The sequence below is a fragment of the Pteronotus mesoamericanus genome, unplaced genomic scaffold, assembly GCF_021234165.1.
Source record: "Pteronotus mesoamericanus isolate MK-2021 breed Mesoamerican mustached bat unplaced genomic scaffold, CSHL_Meso_final contig_20, whole genome shotgun sequence".
Lineage (NCBI taxonomy): Eukaryota > Metazoa > Chordata > Mammalia > Chiroptera > Mormoopidae > Pteronotus > Pteronotus mesoamericanus.
The window spans coordinates 32,040,407-32,053,354 of NW_026555085.1; the positions used below are offsets into that span (position 1 = coordinate 32,040,407).

Consider the following 12,948-nt stretch of genomic DNA (forward strand, 5'->3'; position numbering starts at 1 on the left):
TAAATTTATATAAATGGTATCATATTAAAGAAGCCTTCTGCAACTATCCTTTGATCACCCAACATTGTTTTTGAAAATTATTGATGTTGACATCTATAAATATAATTCATCCTGTTAAATTGCTGTATAGTTGAAATACCACTGAAAAATGCCACAATTTGTAATATAATACTCCTCTTGAAAGACATTTAGGTTGTGTCCAATTTTTGGTCATTAAAAATACCTGAAATAGCTACCATCACCCACATCTTCTTGTACACATGTGTAAGACCTCCGTTGTATGTACCAAGAAGTAGCACTGTGGCCTATAAGGTATGCACACCCTCAGCTTTGCTTAAAATTGCCAAATTTTTATTCAGAAAAGCTTTTTTATTGCATTCCCACCAGCAATGTGTGATTATGCACATTTCCCTTTGGCAATGCCTTTTTTTTTTTACATTTGTTTAAGTTTTGCCAGTGGTGTCCCCTTGTTATTTCATAAGCATTTTCCTGATTACCAGTGTGCCAGTTACTAATTTACTCATTCTCAGCACCAAATCCACCCTTTCTGTCCTGCTCTGTGGCACCAGAATTGTGTACTATAAACATTTGTTCTTTTGTGTTAGGCTCTGTCAGTACAGGCCACAGGAGGGAGTGCAATACCATAGCCAGAGAATAGGGCATCGCTTCCTCAATCCAGTATGCTTTTCTTGCCCACACAGCAGCCAGGAAATTGATATGCAAGATGCCTCAGAGCGTGGACTCATCTCAGTCGCCTGTGTGGTCCATCTCCAGCGTAACCATGCCCTCTGGCAAGCTTCTCGGCCACCTGGCTGCCTGCTCCCATGAACCAGTTCCAGCCCATGATTTCTGGCAAGTTTCTCCCTATCAGAAGCTTTAGGAGTGAGGGTAGATAGAATATTGTAAATTCTCAAGTCCTTTCTTATTCTGTACAGAGGTAGTAGCTACAGTGGTCACTTCTATACCCTTAGAGGTCTTTTTAGCTTCTTTAAACACTCAACACTTTTTATTAGTAATTCTATGTATTAAATATTCCCTGTTCAAATTATTAGTATGATTAATGTCTCTTGAGTGGATCCTGACTGGTATAATGAGTGAGGTAACACATATTTTCCTGTGTTTATTGGCCATTCAGTTTGTGCTTTGATTCATAGGTAGACAGGCAGACAGATAATAATAAATAGATAGATTACACACACACACACACACACACGCACACTTTTCTGGGGGGATATGGTAAGATATTCTTTATGTGTTTAGGATATTTTGTCATATATATGTTTTTAAAATATCTTCTCTAAATCTGTCACTTGTCTTCATACTCAGTCTTTCTGATATAGAGAAACGGACCAATATTATCATTTATGGTTTATGCATTTTCTGCCCTATTTAAGAAACTCTTCATTATCCTGATATAATAAAGCTTGTCTCCTATTTTTCTCATGGAAGTTTTAGAATTTTGCTTTTTTTAATTTATGTCTTTAAAACATTTGAAATTTTTGTGTAAATAAAGCACAAGTTGAGAATACTTTATTGTTTTCCATATAGGTAGTAATTTTTGTCTCAGCACCATATACTTAATAATTATCTTCTCTACCAATTTATAATGCAAACTCATCCTTTAACAGGATATTATAAACATGGACCTATTCGTAGATTTTTTTATCTATTCAATTTTATCTATTTATCTAGCCCAATAACAATATCTATTGTTTTAATTAGGACAGTTTTATAAATTTGAAATCTGGTAGAATAAATAAACACTCCTCCATCTTCTCTTCCTTCTTTTCCTTTAAAATTGTCGTCGCTAGAACTAATAAATGACTTCAGCAAAGTTGCAAGATACAGAATCAATATTCAGAAATCTGTTGTGGGTCTATACACCAATAATGAACAGTTAGAAGAAGAAATTCAGAAAATAATCCTATTTATTATTGCATCCAAAAGCATAAAATACCTAGGAATAAATTTAGCCAAAGAAATTGAACACTCATACTCTGAAAACTGTAAGACATTGAAAAAAGGAACTGAACAAGATACAAGTAAATAGATGAATATACCTTGCTTGTGGATTGAAAATATTAATATTTTAAAATGTCCTTACTACCTAAGGTAATATACAGATTCATGCATTCCCTATTAAAACACCAATTGTTATTCTTCTCAGAATTAGAAGACCAAATCCTAAAATTTATATGAAATTAAAAATGCACCCCAAAGAGTCAAAAATATTGAGTAAGAACAAAGTGGGAAGTATCACTCTCAATACCAAACTATGCTACAAAACAAAAATAATCAAAACAGTATGGTACTGACATTAAAACAGATATATAGGTCAATGGAATAGAACAGAGAGGCCACAAATACATCCCAGCTTATATGGTCAATTAGTCTACAACAAAGGAGGCAAGGATATATTTTTGGGTCAAGACAAACTCTTCAATAAGTGGCATTGAGAAAACTGAACAGATATATGCCAAAAAAAAAAAAAATGAAATTAGACCACTTTCTTACACCACATATAAAAATAAACTCGAAACGGATTAAAGACTTAAATGTTAGATTAGAAACTATAAAACACATAAAAGAAAACATAGGTGGTAAACTCTTTGACATCACTTTTAGCAATATCTATTTAGATATATTTCCTTGAGCAAGGAAAAAAAAAGAAAAAAGAAAAAGATGGGACTCTGGGACTATATCAAACTGAAATGTTTTTTGCACAGTAAGGAAACCACCAACAAAATGAAAAGAAAACATACTGAATGGGAGAAGATAGTCCTCAATAAATGATACATCAGATAAGGGGTTAATATCCAAAGTATATAAAGAACTCATACAACTTAAAACCAAAAAAAAAAAAAAAACCAATTAAAAAATCTGCAGAGGACCTTAATACACATTTCCCAAAGAGGACATACAGATGACCAACAGATGTATTAAAAGATGCTCAACTTCACTAATCATCAGAGAAATGCAAATTATAGACACCTTGAGCTGCCACCTCATACCTGTCAGAATGGCTATCATAAATAAATCAACAAATAAGTGCTGGTGAGAATGTGGAGAAAAGGGACTCCTCCAACACTGTTGATAGGAATATAAATTAGTGCAGTCACTGTGAAAAACAGTATGGGAATTTCTCAAAAAATTAAAAATAGAGCTTCCATATGACCCAGCAATTCCAAAAACACTAATTTGAAAATATATGCACCAATATGTTCACTGCAGAATTACCAGTAATAGCCAAAATATGTAAGCAATCTAGATGTCTATAAATAGACGAACACATAAAAATGACGTGATACACACACACACACACACAAAATGGAATACTGTTCATCCATAAAAAGGAATGAAATCTTTCCATTTGCAACAACATGAATGGACCTAGAAGGTATTATGCTAAGTGAAATAAGCCATACAGAGAAAGACAAATGTCATGTGATTTCACTTATATGTGGAATCTAAAAAATAAAACAAAACAAAATAAATGAATAAATGAAACAAAACAGAAATAGACCTACAAATATAGACAACAGCTGCTTTTGGCCAAAGGAGAGGGAATGGGAGGATAAAATTTTTAAAAAATAACTGTAGTTGCCCTGGCCAATGTGGCTCAACTGGTTGGAGCATTGTCCCATGCACCTAAATGTTCTATGTTTGATTCGCTCTCAGGGTACATACCTAGGTTGCAGGTTCCAACTGCAGGCTACAGGTGGGGCATGTGTGGGAGACAACAAATCAATGTTTGAAGTTTCTCTCTCACACTGATATTTCTTTCTTCCTCTCCCTCTCTCCCTTTCTCTCTAAAAACCAATGAACAAATCTCCTCACTGAGGATAAAAAAATAATAATAACTGTAGTCAATATAAAACACTGTATTATAAAAACCATAAATCAAAATAGTAGAAATGAAACTAAGAGATCAATAATTTGCTGAATACAAAAATTGTTACACTTAAGCCAGTCACAAAAAGGTAAGTACCACAAAAAGAACCATAAATCAAAATAGTAGAAATAAGACAGACATGAACAGTTTGCGGAATACAAAAATCATTACACATAAGCCAGTCAAAAAAGACAAGCTTTCATTCATATGTGGAATCTAATGAACAAACTGAACTAAGAAGCAAAACAGAGACACTCAGAAATGAAGAGCAGGATGACAGCTCCAGGGGTCAGGGGATGGGTTTTTGGGAGTGGAGGGATAGAGCAAAACAGAAAGAGCTCATGAATATGGGCAACAGTGTGGTGAGTGCAGGGGGGAAAGAGGTGGACAGAGGTGGAAGATGGTCCGGGGGGGTAAGTGGTAATGGAAAAATACAATAAAAAATACAATAAACTATAAAAAAACTAAGCGTCCAAATCATGTTAATACAATGATTAGGATAAACTCATTTTGAATCACAGATTCCTATGTGGGGTTAAAAATAACATCTAAATATGGCATTATGGTACACAGTCGATCTTAAAAAGATAGGCTATGGGAAAAGATTTAGTGGATTAATCCAAACAAAAAGAGAGCAAGAATGCAACATTAAATCAAGGACAAGTTGAAACCCAAGGTCAATATGATAAACAGTGTTCATTTATTTCATTAAAAGAAAAAATCAGCAATGAATATATGACAGGTTTGTACTTTCTATGATGAATATAAAAGTATCAAATGTAGTAAACCAAAGGTTTTAGCAAAAAATTGAGAGAAAGAGAAGTACTATTGTAATAGATGAGATTAACATACTTCTGTTGGAACAGATCAAGTGGATGAAAATGAGTATGTAGAGGGTCAAACAACCTAACATTTTAATCCCAAATGGAGGGTTTAAACTTTTCCAAACAGACTTGCAACATTTCTAAAACTGGTCATAAAGAAGATCTTGATAGATTCCTCCAACTAGCAATTAAAATTCCACCAGGGGACCTGGGTATTTGGTGGTATCCTAGGCCACCCAGTGCTGTTGAGAGATTCTCATGATGATAATTATCATCATCGTTAAATATTGACCTAGATTTTTAATGGACATGACCCCCTGCTGTGTGCCATAGATGGCAAGGTTAGGACAGGCACGTGCACAAAAAAATTGTCTTAGCTACTTTTACCCTTCACTCTTCCATTCAAACTTAGAATAACCTTAACAAGTTACAACAAATATACCTCTGGGATTTATCAAAAGAGTATTAAATTTATTAATTAATTTGGGCAAAATAGAAATAGTTACAAGTAGAGTCTTTCCACACAACCTATTTCTCTCTACTTGCCTTAGCTTAAGGTTTAAGATTTTCTCCAAAATAGACTGGAATGGATTTTGTTATATTTATCAAATATAGATGCTGTTAAAGTAATTGAACAAGGAGTCCATTAGACCGAGGCAGCTCTATTGCCTTAACCACCTTCTTAAGCAACCAGAACCTAAGCCAGATACAACACACCTGAATCCAAGAAAACGTAGCTTAAGAACAACTAATCACAAACAGCCAAGTCGCCTTTTCCAAATAAATCAACTACTTAAGCTACAGCCAATCAAGTAAGTCCCTTGCTTTGCTTCCCCATCTTCTCTATAAAAACCTCTCCCTAGCTCCTGTCAGTGGAGTGGTCCTAACCATTCGGCGCTGCCCCATCCAAATCACTGTATGCTCAAATAAACTTTTGAAAATTTTAGTGTGCGTTAATTTATCTTTTAACAGTGCCATATACACTTTTTGCTATATTATATAAACTTTTAGAATTACATATTCTAATTGGTTATGATGGTATATAAAAATGCTATTGATTTTTGTGATGATTTTTTGTTTTTTACAGGGTTTTTTTTACATCACCATTTATCCTCCATATATCCTCTTCCACCTCCGCCTACCCCCTCCGCGTCGTAATCACCACACTGTTGTCCATGTCCAGGAGTTCTTCCTCTGTTTTTTCTTTTTTGCTCAATCTGCCCATCCCTCAATATCCCTTCCTGGGAGCTCTCTGCCTCCTCTCTGTCTATGAGCTGTCTCTATTTTGCTTGTTAGTTCAGTTTGTTCATTAGATTCCACATATGACTGGAATCATATGGTACTTGTCTTTCTCTGAGTGGCTTATGTGTAATGACTTTTCTATTCAGCAAACTATTGATCTCATTTTTCAGTTTTAACAGTCTGTAGATTCTCTTGGATTTTCCATGTAGTTAATCACATCATCTGTAATATGTTATTTTATATTTTACATGGATAGTAGAACATTCTTGATCATGATGTCTCCCCTGCCAGGTAAGTATGGATAGTAGAACATTCTTAAAGGTGAAGGTATTTAAACATCAGAATGGAATTCACTGACTATTAAAGAAATATTCATTTTTAGCATCTTCTCCAAAAAAAGTCTCCTCCAGAAATGAAGTCCAGCAGCGAGAACACTTATGTAGAAGTAAGTAAAATAACATTTTGTTTTTTAAACCAGACCAGTTCAGACATTAACTGATTTAATCATCATTGTCAGTTTTAGGTTAAGCTGAGAAGTTTCAAAACTTAATTCACCTGTATTTTAATAGAGTGGCTATGGCATTGACTAAATACTTTTAATCAAAGATATAAAAAGAGAATACTTCCTACAACTTTTCTTAGTTATCAGTCTCCCTAAGTTTATATCTAAAGGCAACTAAACACAAGTTTCAATCATGACCATCCAGATAGAAGAAAAATGAAATAGAATCAATAAACACATTTTAAAAATCAGCTTTAATAGTAATAAAAAAAGAAAATTAAAATATTGTTTTTATTCATATAGATCTGTTAGATGTTTTGGTTTGGGTTTTGATTTTTGTTTTTTTAAAAGAATGAGGAGAGTAAAACAATTTTTTTAAGTATTATTTGGGTTCAGGGAAAAGTAATTCTCCAGATTTCCCATGGGGGGTATAATTTAGTAAGCACATTTACAAAGTCTTTAAATCATAAATGCCATTTGATCCAAGAATTTACCCTCTATATCTTTATTTTTAAGAACGAGTCAGATGTGGTAAATGTGGAGATAAAGGAGGTTGACTGTGGCATTATTTATAATGACAAATATAACACATTCAGAAGAAATTTGTTAAATAAATTTTGATACATTCATATAACAACTACTATGTAGCCATTTAAAATAATATCATAAAACACAACTTCAAAAACTAGAACCAATTTCCCTAAGATATTGCTAAAGTTTTAAAAATCATGTAGTCCCAGTTTGAATCAAACTATATATAAATACATAAGAATAATCTAGCACTTACATATTATGTGCCAGGCATATATGTGTATAAATTTATCTAACCTTCACAATGATCCTATGAAAATATTATATTATCGTCTTATAGAGGAGATGCCACAGCGCAGGGAATCCTCTAACTTGCCTAAGATTAGACAGCGGCACAGCTGGACACACACATACGTGTACACACACATTTATACCAGAAAATAACACAGTGGTTGCTATTTTCCCACTGAGCACTCTGACTATGGGTCACTTTTTTTTCATATTTGTGCATCTTTTATATTCTCCAATTTCCCCAGATAAGGAGTTATTAATGAATTCAGTACGTTACGTTACTATAAAGATGAATATTAATGTTTCTTGCGAGAGGTGAAAGAAAAAAGCCTACTTAATTATACATAATACAAAGGCATAGTAATCTTCTTTATTTATATTTTTGGTACCAAATTCTGGAAATTTAGCCCAGCCTTTGCACTGATTTATATTTTGCTGTGCATATTGGTTCTGTGAAAACAAAAACAAAAATAGTAAGCCATTCCAATGCAGCAGCTTTGTTCTCACTATCAGCTACATTTGATGTTAAGGGGATATTTCCCACCCTTACGCCCGGAAAATAACTGACGTCTGGTTGTAGCTCTGCCTGTGTTCACTCATTACCCTCAGCCGGAAAGCAATAGGTTCTGTAAGGAAAAATATTGCCCCATTAAACAAAGTGTCATCATTGAGAGCAATCATTCTTTTTTATTTTTCCTGTGAGGTTATCTTAATAACTCACTCATAACAGTTATCTCCGAGGAAACATCTAGTTTCATAGAGTAAGACTGTTAAACAATATGAATCTGGTACAAATAGCACAGGATGAATGTTTCCAACCATGAAAGGCCCATATTTATTAAAAATCTATATGAGGCAAAGACCACTGCAAGCTACTACCTACTGTTGGTAGAAAACTAATTTATTCTTGCTTTTTCAGGGATTTTCACTTCATGTGCAGTTTGTCACATTTGAAGCTATCTTTCATCACCACAAAGGCAACTAAGTAAAACCTAACTGGCAAACCCAAATTTGATTTGCGAGACCAAATATATGTGAGAAATAATGAGTAATTGGTATTATAGATCATCATCATTTTAATATTACCAGACTACAATGCAATAATGAAATTCATTTTATTTATTGCTTTTCCTCCAACATCAGATTAGCAGAAAATTTTCCAAAAAGAGTTAAAACAACATCTTAGCAAAAGACAGATTTTTGTTGCAATGGGGACTCCACACTCATACACATGTATAGGTGCCCACAAGATAAATTTCTAGCTCAAATGACCTAGGTCAAAAACTATATATTCTTGTTGCATTTATTGCTTTCTGTTCAGTTTGCATTTTTTATAATACAGATTTACTGACAGGATTATCGTTGAGGTCAAACATTAATTTAAGCTGCTCAGTGCAAAGCAAAAAGAAAATGCTATTGGAAACATTTACCAAAACTTGGCACTTGACAAACCCTAAGCGTCGGGCTCAGCGTGTAAAGTTTGAAATAGTTTATACTGGAAAACGATACTTTAAAACTCACTGTATTTTCTTTTTTTAATCCAATACCAGTTTTTCATTGATGAACAACTTTTCAAGAAAGAAATGCAAGTCATGCAAAGCAAAATAAAAATCTAGTTGCTTAGAGATCACCTGATCTGGGGTGGTTACTATATTCTCCAAAGTAGGATTGCAGTTCATTTTCCTGTACATGTTAGGATTAAGATTCACTCATATGTAGAATCTAGTGAACAGAACTAACAAGCAAAATAGAGACAGACTCATAGATAGAGTGTGGGCTGGCAGCTGTGGATGGGAGGATTAGGGGATGGAGGGGTCCAGGAAAAAGGAAAAAGGACTCATGGACATGGACAACAGTGTGGTGATTGCAGTGGGAAGAGAGGTATAAGGGGTATAAATGGTAATGGAAAAGAGTAAATAAATAATAAATAAATAAATAAATACAGAAATGTTAAAAAAGATTTTCTTTCCTTATCATAGTGTATTAGTTATCTATTGCTGTGTAACTAATTGCCCCAAAACTTAGTGGCTTAAAAAACAAACTTTATTATCATGCAATTTCTGTAGGTACTTAGGCTACATGCTCTGCTTCAGGGTCTCTCACAGGCTATAATCAAGGTGTCACCAGGCTGTAGTCCTCTCGCTGCCCAACTGGGTAAGAATCTATTTCCAAACTCAATTTTGTAGTCGATGGCAGATGTTAATTCCTTGTCGGCTTCATCCAGAGGCTACCCTTGCTTTCTTGACATATGAGCCTCTTCTGCATGGAGCTTGCTTCATCAAAGTGAGAAAGCCAAGAAGCAAGAGAGAATCTTCTAAGAAGAGAGAACATCCTACCAAGATGGAAGTCCGTCTTTGGTAACTTAATCATGAAAATGATATCCCAATTCTTTTTAAAAAGTTCACTGGTATTGTGCTTTTTCCTTTACCATTCATCCCCCTTCCACCCTCTTCCATCTCCACCCACCCCCCGTCCCCCATAATCACAACTCTGCTGTCTGTGTCCATAAGCCTTTTCATTTTTTTGCTCGATCCCTCCACCCCTTAACTCTGCCACAGAGCTGTCAGCCTGCTAATAAGTCCCCCTCTATTTTGCCACTTAGTTCAGTTTTTTCATCAGATTCCACATATGAGTGAAATCATATGGTATTTATCTTCCTCTGACTGGCTTATTTTACTTAGCATAAAGTTCTCTAGGTCAATCCATGATGTCACAAAGGGTAAACTCTTCTATCGTATGGCAGAGTAGTATTCCATAGCATAAAGGTACCATAGTTTGTTTTATCCACTCATCTACTGATGGACACTTGGGCTGTTTCTAAATCTTAGCTATTGTAAATAATGTTGCAATGAACATAGGGGTGCTTATATTCTTTTGAATTAGTGTTTTGGGCTTCTTTGGAAAGATTTGCAGAAGTGGTATTTCTGGGTATAAGATAGTTCCATTTTTAATTTTTTGAGGTAACTTGATACTGCTTTCCAGAGTGGCTGCACAAATCTGCAATCCCACCTACAGGGTAAAAGCCTTCCTCTTTCTTCACATCTTTGCCAGAATTTGTTTGTTGATTTATTGATGATAGTTATTCTGACCGATGTGAGGTAATATCTCATTGTGGTTTTAATTTGCATTTCTCTGATGATAAATGATGTTGAATATATATTCATATGTCCATTGGCCATTAGTATGTCCTGTTTAAAGTGTCTGTTTAGGTCCTTTGACCATTTTTTTAATTGGATTGTTTGGGATTTTTCTGTTTTGTGGGGAGTGTTGAGTTTAACAAATTCTTTATAAATTTTGGATATTGACCCCTTATCAGATGTATCAGCAAATACGTTCTCCCATTCAGAGGTTTGTGTTTTTACTTGCTTGGATGGTTTTCTTTCCTTTGCAAAACTTTTTAGTTTGATGTAGTTTCATTTGTTTATTTTTTTCTTTTGTTTCCCTTGCCTCGGAAGATATATCAGAAAAAAGATATTATTATGAGCAATGTCTGAGATTACACTGCCTATGTTTTCTTCTAGGATTTTTATGGTTTGAGATCTAACATTTAAGTCTTTAATCCATTTTGAATTTATTCTTATGTGTAGCATAGAAGGTGGTCTAGTTTCATTTTTGTGCATGGATCTGTCCAGTTTTCTCAATACCATTTATTGAATAAACTATCTTAAGCCCATTGTATGTGCTTTTTTCCTCTGTCAAATATTAATTGACTACAGAGGTGTAGGTTTATTTCTGGACTCTCTATTCTTTTTCATTGATCTATGTGTGTGTTTTTATGCCAGTATTAAACTGTTTTGATTGTTATGGCCTTATAGTATAGTTTGATATTAGGGAGTATGATTCCTTCAACTTTGTTCCTTTTTCTCAAGATTGCTGTTGCTGTGTGGGGCTTTTTGTGGTGCCATAAAAACTTTTGAAATATTTGTTCTAGTTCTGTGAAATGTGTCATTGGTATCTTGACAGGAATTGGGTTGAATCTATAGATTGCCTTGGGTAATATGAACATTTTAATGATGTTAAATCTTTCTATCCATTAACACAGTAGTGCTTCCACATGTTTGTATCTTCTTCAGTTTCTTTCTCCAGTGTCACATAATTTTCCAAGTACAAGTCTTTTACATCCTTGGTTAGATTTATTCCTAAGTATTTTATTCTTTTGGAAGCAATTGTGAATGGGATTGTTTTCTTAATTTCCCTTTCTGAGAGTTCATTATTGGCATATAAAAATGCAACTGATTTCTGGATATTAATTTGTATCCTGCTACTTTAATGAATTTATCTGTTCTAGCAGTTTCTGGATAGAATCTTTAGTGTTCTCTATGTACACTATCATGTAGTCTGTAAATAATGAGTTTCTCTTCTTCCTTTCCAATTTGGATGCCTTTTATTTTTTCTTCTTGTCTGATTGCTATAGCTAAGACTTTCAGTACTACATTGAATATGAGAAGTGAAAGCAGACATCCCTGTCTTGTTCCAGATTTTAAGAAGAACACTTGTAGTTTTTGCCCATTGAGTATGATATTGGCAGCAGGTTTGTCTTATATGGTCTTATTATGTTTAGTTATGTTCCTTCTATTCCCACTTTGCTGAGAGTTGTTATCATAAATGGGTTGTGAATTTTATCAGATGTTTTTTCTGCATATCTTGATATGATTATGTTTTTATCCTTTATTTTGTTTATGTGGTGTAGCACATTTTTTGCTTTGTGAATGTTGAAACAACCAAGAATCCCTGCAATAAATCCCACTTAATCATGCTGTGCGATTGTTTTGATGTATTGCTGTATTCAGTTTTTTAATATTTTATTGAGGATTTTAGCACCTATGCTCATCAGTGATATTTTTCTATAATTTTCTTTTTTTTTTTTTTTTGTAGTGTCTTTATCTGGTTTTGGAATTAGGATAATGTTGGCCTCATAAAATGAGTTTGGGAGTCTTTCCTTCTCTTCAATTTTTTTGGAATAGTTTGACAAGGAGAGATGTTAATTCTTTGAATGTTTGATAAAATTCGCCTGTGAAGCCATCTGGTCAAAGGCTTTGATTCTTGGAAGTTTTTTATTACTGCTTCATTTTCACTAGGTATAATCTTTCTATTCAGATTCTCTGATTCTTCCTGATTTACTTTTGGAAAATTGTCTGTTGCTAGGAATTTATCCATTTTGTCCAGGTTGCCCAAGTTTTTGACATATAGTGGTTTGTGATATTTTCTTACAGTCTTTTGTATTTCTGTGGCATCTGTTGTTATTTCTCCTCTTTCATTTCTGATTTTATTTATTTGGGTCCTTCCTCTTTTTTGCTTGATGAGTTAGGTTAAATGTTTGTAAACCTTGTTTATCTTTTCAAAGAAACAATTCTTGGATTCATTGATCTTTTGTATAATTTTTAAGACTCTGTTTCATTTCTTTCTGCTCTTTATTATTTCCTTCCTTCTACACATTTTGGACTTTCTTGACTGTTGCTTTTCATTCAAGTTCCTTAAAGTGCAAAGTTAGATTGTTTAGTTGATCTTTTTCTCATCTTTCTTATTAATCCTAATAGTTTCAGTAAAAACCATTGACAACTGAATCTATCAGCTGACGGGCAGTTTCAAAACTGCTGGCGGTCTGCACCCACTGCAGTGGTCCAGTTGCCTCTGTCTCCCCACTCCCATTTCAGAACCCTGTCCTT

The 12,948-nt window shown here is 34.1% G+C and overlaps 1 pseudogene; it reads left to right on the top strand.

Annotated features, from left to right (window-relative positions):
- Positions 1–724: 724 nt before the first annotated feature.
- LOC129066855 (tigger transposable element-derived protein 1-like) overlaps positions 725–12,948 on the top strand; it is a 95,963-nt pseudogene continuing 83,739 nt past the window's right edge.